Source organism: Electrophorus electricus, chromosome 5, assembly GCF_041902795.1.
Source record: "Electrophorus electricus isolate QZ-2024a chromosome 5, ASM4190279v1, whole genome shotgun sequence".
Taxonomy (NCBI): domain Eukaryota; kingdom Metazoa; phylum Chordata; class Actinopteri; order Gymnotiformes; family Gymnotidae; genus Electrophorus; species Electrophorus electricus.
This window is the reverse complement of record NC_137501.1, coordinates 30,237,166-30,244,665: the sequence shown is the minus strand read 5'-3', so window position 1 is coordinate 30,244,665 and position 7,500 is coordinate 30,237,166. Positions and strand designations below refer to the sequence as shown.

At 47.5% G+C, this 7,500-nt stretch overlaps 2 protein-coding genes across 4 annotated transcripts in view; one reads left to right on the top strand and one right to left on the bottom strand.

Annotated features, from left to right (window-relative positions):
- The window catches only part of ctnna2 (catenin (cadherin-associated protein), alpha 2), a 300,745-nt gene that overhangs the window by 79,430 nt on the left and 213,815 nt on the right, over positions 1 to 7,500 (bottom strand). The gene's annotated exons all lie outside the window — the stretch shown is intronic.
- lrrtm1 (leucine rich repeat transmembrane neuronal 1) overlaps positions 7,100 to 7,500 on the top strand; it is a 3,494-nt gene continuing 3,093 nt past the window's right edge. The window contains exon 1 of the mRNA XM_035529731.2: positions 7,100 to 7,500. This exon is cut by the window's right edge and continues 523 nt beyond it. The gene's annotated coding sequence lies outside the window, so the exon portion shown is untranslated.

Below are 7,500 nucleotides of genomic sequence, written 5' to 3'. Positions count from 1 at the left end.
GTGTGTGTGTGTGTATTTGTTTGTGTGCGTGCATGCTCTCATGGGTGCTGACTTCAATATGTTTAGGCACGTATGTTATCTGAACTGTGCTAAAGGTTCAGGGGTTGGTTATGATGGGGTGTCACTGATGTCTCACTGGTGTGGCTATGCGGGTGTGTCACTGGTGTGGTTATGCTGGTGTTTCACTGGTGTGGCTATACTGGTGTGTCACTGGTGTGGGTATGCGGGTGTGTCACTGGTGTGGGTATGCGGGTGTGTCACTGGTGTGGTTATACTGGTGTGTCACTGGTGTGGGTATGCTGGTGTGTCACTGGTGTGGTTATACTGGTGTGTCACTGGTGTGGGTATGCGGGTGTGTCACTGGTGTGGTTATACTGGTGTGTCACTGGTGTGGGTATGCTGGTGTGTCACTGGTGTGGCTATACTGGTGTGTCACTGGTGTGGGTATGCTGGTGTGTCACTGGTGTGGTTATACTGGTGTGTCACTGGTGTGGGTATGCTGGTGTGTCACTGGTGTGGCTATACTGGTGTGTCACTGGTGTGGGTATGCGGGTGTGTCACTGGTGTGGGTATGCGGGTATGTCACTGGTGTGGTTATACTGGTGTGTCACTGGTGTGGGTATGCTGGTGTGTCACTGGTGTGGTTATACTGGTGTGTCACTGGTGTGGTTATGCTAACCTAACTTTGGCTTGCTGATTGGTATTTCTGCATCTATCTCGAGAATACATGGTGTGTGTAAGATGCCAACCCGTGCTGATATTTTACACAATGCAAGTGCTGCTTTCTCTTTTTTCCCCCAAGTCTCTCTCTCTCTCTCTCTCTCTCTCTCCATCTCTCTCTCTTTCTCACTCTTTCTCTCTCTATTTCTCTCTCTCTCATTCTCTCTTTCTCTCCCTATATCTCTCTCTCTCACTTCCTCTCTCTCTATCTCTCACTCTCTCTGACTCTCATTCTCTCTCTCATTCTCTCTCTCTATCTCTCATTCTCTCTCTCTCTCTCTCTCTCCCTTTCTCTCTCTCTCTCTCTCTCTCTCTCTATCATTTACCCTCCATTGTTCCTAACTTTTCATTTTCCTCCTCTTCCATTCCAAGAGCTCTTCTTCTCCCCTCACCCCAGTGGATGGCTACAGCACCACTGGGAACCCTAGCGACACCTCCTGGTGGAACATCGTCATGGCAGGCCGCTCACTGGGGTGTTAGCTCACTCTACCTCTCCCGCCCATTACCACAATACCCCTCACTGCTCAACAGTCCTACTAACAGACGTTTAACCGCCACTGTGGTCCTCACCCACTCCGCCAAGCTGTACCCGCTCTAAGAAGCCCTCATGGTCACCACCGACAGTGTGTAATGGTGACAACTGGCATGACGGTATTAAAGACCATAAAAAATAGGCTGTTCCTTACAAAACACTCTCGCAGGATGGGGTGGGTGATGGTTCGAACGTTACCACGTTGATACGGCGCAGGTGTGAAAGCAGCCACTCGTCTAACAACGCTATCGATGAGGGTTCGTTTACGAAACTGACAGCTTGGACCTCAGTGGTGCCAGGTCTTGTTTTTGTTTTTATCAAACTGTCATATCTTACAGAGCGCCTGCTTCACTTGGTTTGTTGGTACATCTGGGAAATTTAAGGGGGGAATTAAAAGGGGGATTAATAAGAGTGTTGGCATGAATTATCGCCCAAAAAATCAGCTACAGCAAAACACAACAACAAAACATGTCCAGGACTTTGGGCAGATCTGTCAGCCCAAACAATCCCCTAAACTCTAATACCCCGCCCCCCCAAAAAAAAAAAAAAAACCCACACAGCATATATTTATGATCGTATACTGTATGAACTGGGACTAGGATATGGTGGGACCAAATTTGTATATCATCTCTACATGAAATGTTGTTTAATATTTATCACAGAAAGAAAAAGAAAAACAATTAATTCTGCTCCCATACCCCTGAGCTCAGTCTGGACCCGTGAGATACAGTGGCCTGGTCTATAAGGTACATCAGAAGGACTTTCAGAAGGATAAGTCCACCACATGTCCAAGCGTCCTGTTCAAGGCAGACGAGGTGTCAGGAAACACAATGAAAGACAGCCGAAGAGTCAGCCACCTCCGGTACCAAACCAACCTCCCCTGGGCTCAGAGTTCAAAGCAGCTCATGATTTGGATTTCCACTCCAGGACCTCTAGCACTGAGAAACTCTCAAGACAGACCGACGCAGGATCTGCCACTTATTAATGCCACACGTGCCAAAATTTGCACATTTCTGCTATTCTGCTATAGCAACTCGGGGGTCAATTCAACAGGAGCTGTGAGATTCTCTGCAAACAGAGAGTAATGATTCATACTCCAAACATCCCTGCTGAGAAGAGCTTAAAAATCACCAATCATGAGCCTGCCAATAACATTTGTGAGTTTATAATGGTGGAATATAATGGAAGTAGAAGTTTAAATAACCAGATATACAACTTAGACTTTGAATATACAGTATAACCAGATACACAACTTGGACCACATACCCATTTTCACATTTATACGTATCCAGGGAAGAAATCATTATTCTAGTACGCCTGAATTAACAGATTCATCACCATCAAACTCTAATCTAATATAATCGAAGGATACTATTAAGTTACATTTTCTTCCAAACGAACGTGCTATGCAGGGTTGTGCAATTTTACCATTCTAAGCATCAGTAGACCCAAACAACTCTGTAATGGTTTAACATCCCTGTCTTCTCATAGCTTGTTGAGCAACTTAATGAAAGATGCATAGCTCAGAACTTTTCAGGAGAAGAAGCATTCAACAGACAAGACCAACCCTCCCGTTGCTGTCAGATGGATGGGACAACCTTCCAGTCCAGCACCTGTAGAAGCCATGTTCTAGTTCCATTTTTTCACATTACCTGTCACATTTATCCAAAGCAACTACCAATTCTGTCTGAACACAGCTTGAGTAATTGATGATTAAGGGCCTTGCTAACAGAGGCAATTTGGCAGTGGTGGGACTTGAATTGGCAACTGATTAGTACCTTAACCACTGAGCTACCTTATATAGTCTGAATCTCTGAGCCATCCCTGACATTAGCTACTGCATGCATTCAGCTAGCACACTGCTAAGCTAGCAGAAACACCAGGCGGGAATCCTTGTGACACACTGTCCAACAAAACCCTGCCAATTTAAGATCAGTCAGAGTCTCTCTGGCAGTACCATCCATTACGATGTCACAGCCCCACCGGAGCCCAGAAGGTCTGCTAACACAGAGCAGCCATGCTAACTTTTCTTCCCCGCTCACCACATGACATACCAAGAGAGAGATGTCAGTTAATCAAAGGCGCAGGACACCGCGGTTAACAAGCTAATGTTGCAGAAAGCATTATAGGGAGAGTAATAGGATATTGATTAAGCATATCCCAAGTAAACAGAATACTCCCCTAATTAATAATGCGAATAATTTCCTACACACTTCCACCTCCCCGTTTGGTTTATGTTTATTGGCTGAGCATTAGTTCAGTTTGCAGGGCGAATGAAGATGGATAGTATATATGTTCATAATATCCCTCTCCCAAGACTTATCTCAGCACAGCAAAAAGGCCTAAGGTGTACAACACAGACATGATTGCTTAGCGAAAGAAGGGAGGGAGTGGTGTGGGGTGGGGTGGGGTGGGGTGGAGGTGGGGGGTGGACCATGAACCTGAGAGTTGTGGAGAGGCTTATTACTGCTCCCTAGAACCCGGAGAACGCTGACCAGACTGCCAGTTCCACCCGGCGGGGTTCTCGCTAGGACCAGAGGAGCAGAGAGCATGCCAGGCTCTGTCCCACGACTGGCTCTGGTGTATCGCTGAGTCACCGCACTCCCACACACACAATTCGGTTTCATTAACTCTACGACGGCAAGGATTTTCAGCAGGTGAGTTCAATTTATTCTGCCTCTGTTATGTGCCCTGAGGACCCCCCCCCCCACCCCCCCACCACCACAAAAACAAAACAAAAAAACACACACCACCTCCACCATCATTTAATTTCATACAAGATCACAAAGAATTGTTTTCTTTCAACCTAAAATGTGTTCAAATAAAAAGCAGCATTCTGGAAGGAACACTCTTCGGTGAAATGACCAAATTAGCCAGCGATGACATTTCAGATCCTCGGCTGAACTGTTCAAGACACTTCATCTGTGTTTCTTCATTTCCCACATGTCTTCAGAGCAGTGGGACTGACACTGCCAAAACTCCTGAACACTGGCAACAGTAAAACCCTGAACACTGCCACATCATGCCATTACAGGACACAGGGTCTGTAGCTGATGCTGCACACACTCATTACAGCTACAGGAACGGAGAGATGGATCACATGCGGATGGACATTTACATTTAGCTGACACTTTTATCCAAAGCAACTTACAAGTATGACTGAGTACAACTTAAGTAATCAAGGATTAAGGGCCTTGCTCAAGGGCCCAACAGTAGCAACCTAGCAGGGGTGGGACGTGAAGTGGCAATCTTCTGATTAGTAGTCAATTACCTTAACCACTGAGCTACCACTGCCACACTGTCCTTAGCTTCTTTTCACAGTGCTCCATCAAACAGCCATCCCTCTAGCAATCTATTTAAGATGTTATGACAACCATACATGAACCATGCAAACTGTTTAATCCAGCATAATTCACTCTCCTAATGTATACCTGTGAATGTTCTAATATCACTAATCTTATTTTTAGTAATGCTAGCAAATAAACTTTTTCTAAACTACATAAATAAATTGTCCTTAATGTCCTTTTCTAAATGTATGCTATGTCTCTTGCTCTCTCTCTCTCTCACTCACACACACACACACACACACACACACACACACACACACACACACACACACACACACACACACACACACACTGCGTCCACTTGCAGTTCACATCAACGGCACAAAAGAGCACCGTCTTTTTTCTAAAGCCATTCATCTCTTCTCCCACCTACAGGACGTCTCATTCTGTAAAACAGTGCCGTGTTCATCTTCAGACTTTACTTAGCCTACATAAACACTCCCATACTCTCGTTTCCTCAGTTAGGTGCTGACTTTTGTGGCGGAGGCTCAAGCAAGGTTCCTCCAGACTAGACTATACCCTGCTCAGTCAAAGATCTACAATAAATATGAATTAAATTGAACGGTCCAATCTCTGGACGTCTGTAATCAAGGCCTGCCAACACAGACCAGGGTAAAGGAACATGCTTTTTCACTACTTGCATTTGTAGGTTTAACGTGCCACGTTGATTAACGGTGGTCGTTTTAATGTCGGCAACCACTTTTATGAAGATGTTCGAATGATCATTAAATGACACTGAAATGTGAAAATCCCACATACAGCTCCCTGAGCAGGTTTAAATGTTAAATCAATTAGCTTTCTGTAGGCACTATCCACTGACATCTGTCACTAATTATCACCTATTCATGCAGTGAGCAGAGTGCTACAGGTGTGTTTGGGGGTAACGTTGTAGAGTACGAGCCATGGACATGACAGACTTAAGTCATCAGTAATCCAGGCACACATTGTACCATGGGCAGTGTTAACAGAGCAGCGACGAGGTTCGCAGGATAGCATGAGCTAGTGTGACACACTCTCTCTTCCTCTGTCTTGCTCGCTCGCACTCTCTCTCTCTTGCTCTCTGTCTCTCTCTCTCCACCACGTGATTAATTGCATTCTGAGCACTAGAGGTGGCTGACGGTAAAAGTTATGGCCGACTAACACGCACAGGCTAGCTTCATGAGCAGGGAGCTTCACACCTCATTGTCCTTAAAAATGAATCGGATTGAAAATGCCAAACCGCGGGGGGGGGGTTCACAAACACCTCAGCAGAGTGTTTATGTAACAAAGACTAAGTGGCTACGGATGATATCTGTATTCCGACCGGACGACGGAGCGTCTATCGGCTGTGAGAAACAAGGCCAGATGCGCGGCTCTACAAACTGAAGATGTAGCAGGATCGTGGCTTTTTGGTTTTGTTTTTTTATTTTGCTCCTTCTCCCAGACCTCATCAGTGGGTGAGGGAGTCGGGAGGGAACCCCTGCCACGCTAATCCGCCTCACCCGCGGCGGCGAGCAGGCCGCGCCGTGGCCGTTGTCTGCCCGTTTCTCCACCACGGTCTCGTCTCGCGGAGTGGTTGGGGTTGGCACGGACGGCAGCACGGTGCAGACCGCGGAGGCTGAATGCGACGTGTAGTGGCAGAGCGCTGTGAGGGACGTGGGTGAAGATGAGAAAGAATCGTCACCGTTTTCACTCTCGTGCGTGAGGTTGCAACACATCCACACCACGGGGAGCGAGGAGTGTCTGTGGCGCACTCAGTCATTAACAAGCTGCGTAACAGTCGTCAAACAGGACTAAAGCAACAGCAAAAAAGGGAGAGAGAAAAACAGATAGATAGCTCGCTTCACTTCATTAGAGAGAGCCGGGGTCGGGAGGGAGGGGGAAACAGAGAGAGAGAGCGAGAGAGAGAGAGAGAGAGAGAGAGAGAGAGAGAGAGAGAGAGAGAGAGAGAGAGAGAGAGAGAGTGAGAGAGAGAGAGAGAGAGAGAGAGAGAGAGAGAGAGAGAGAGAGAGAGCGAGAGAGAGAGAGAGAGAGAGAGAGAGAGAGAGAGCGGAGAGAGAGAGAGAGAGAGAGAGAGCGAGAGAGAGAGAGACAGAGAGAGAGAGAGAGAGAGAGAGAGCTTATTTAGCCGTGTGCTTCGTTTAAGCCCTAGTGAAAACCCAGCCCCCCTTTTCAATATGAAAATGTCTGTGACACTGAAAAATCAAGGAAAAGGAAGACTGATATACAGTGAAAGAGAACGGAGGGAATAGAGCGAGAAAGAGAGAGCAGGATAGCAGGAGGAGGCAGTGGAGGAGTGGAGTGAGCGAGCGAGCGGTCGAGAGAGAGAGAGCGCGAGCGAGAGCTGGGCTCGGCTGAATTGTGAGTGGCTTACGACACTCAGTGAGCAGAAGGTGTTTCTGCATGCACTGGCAGTGCTCTAGTCTGCTGCAAGGGCTCTAACTCCTCTCTCTCTCTCTCTCTCTCTCTCTCTCTCTCTCTCTCTCCTCTCTCTCTCTCTCTCTCTCCCTCCTCCCTCCCTCTCTCCCTCTCTCTCTCTCTGTCTCTCCTCCCCGCACCACCAGTCCTGCCTTTCATCCTCTCTGTCTCAGCGTCTCCGCTCAGCAACAGCCTCGTGAGTCCACAGGAGACGAGCATCACCCAAAGGCGAGCTCCCTGGAACCCGGGCTCCTAGCGGCACGCCGGAATATCGGGGAAGAAACGGGGAAAAAAAGGAGGAGAGAAAAGACAAGGAGAAAGAAAAAAGAGGGAGAAAAGGAGCAACAAAAAAACAAAAAAACAAAGCAGGCAGGGGTCGGCGGGAGCCGTCTGCCGGGAGCTCGACCAGCCGGACTGCTGGATACAAACAGCGCGGGTCAGTGGCAGATTCCTGTGACGGACGTTAATTCGTGCCGACAGTTCAAAAGAGTCTTCGGCACGAAA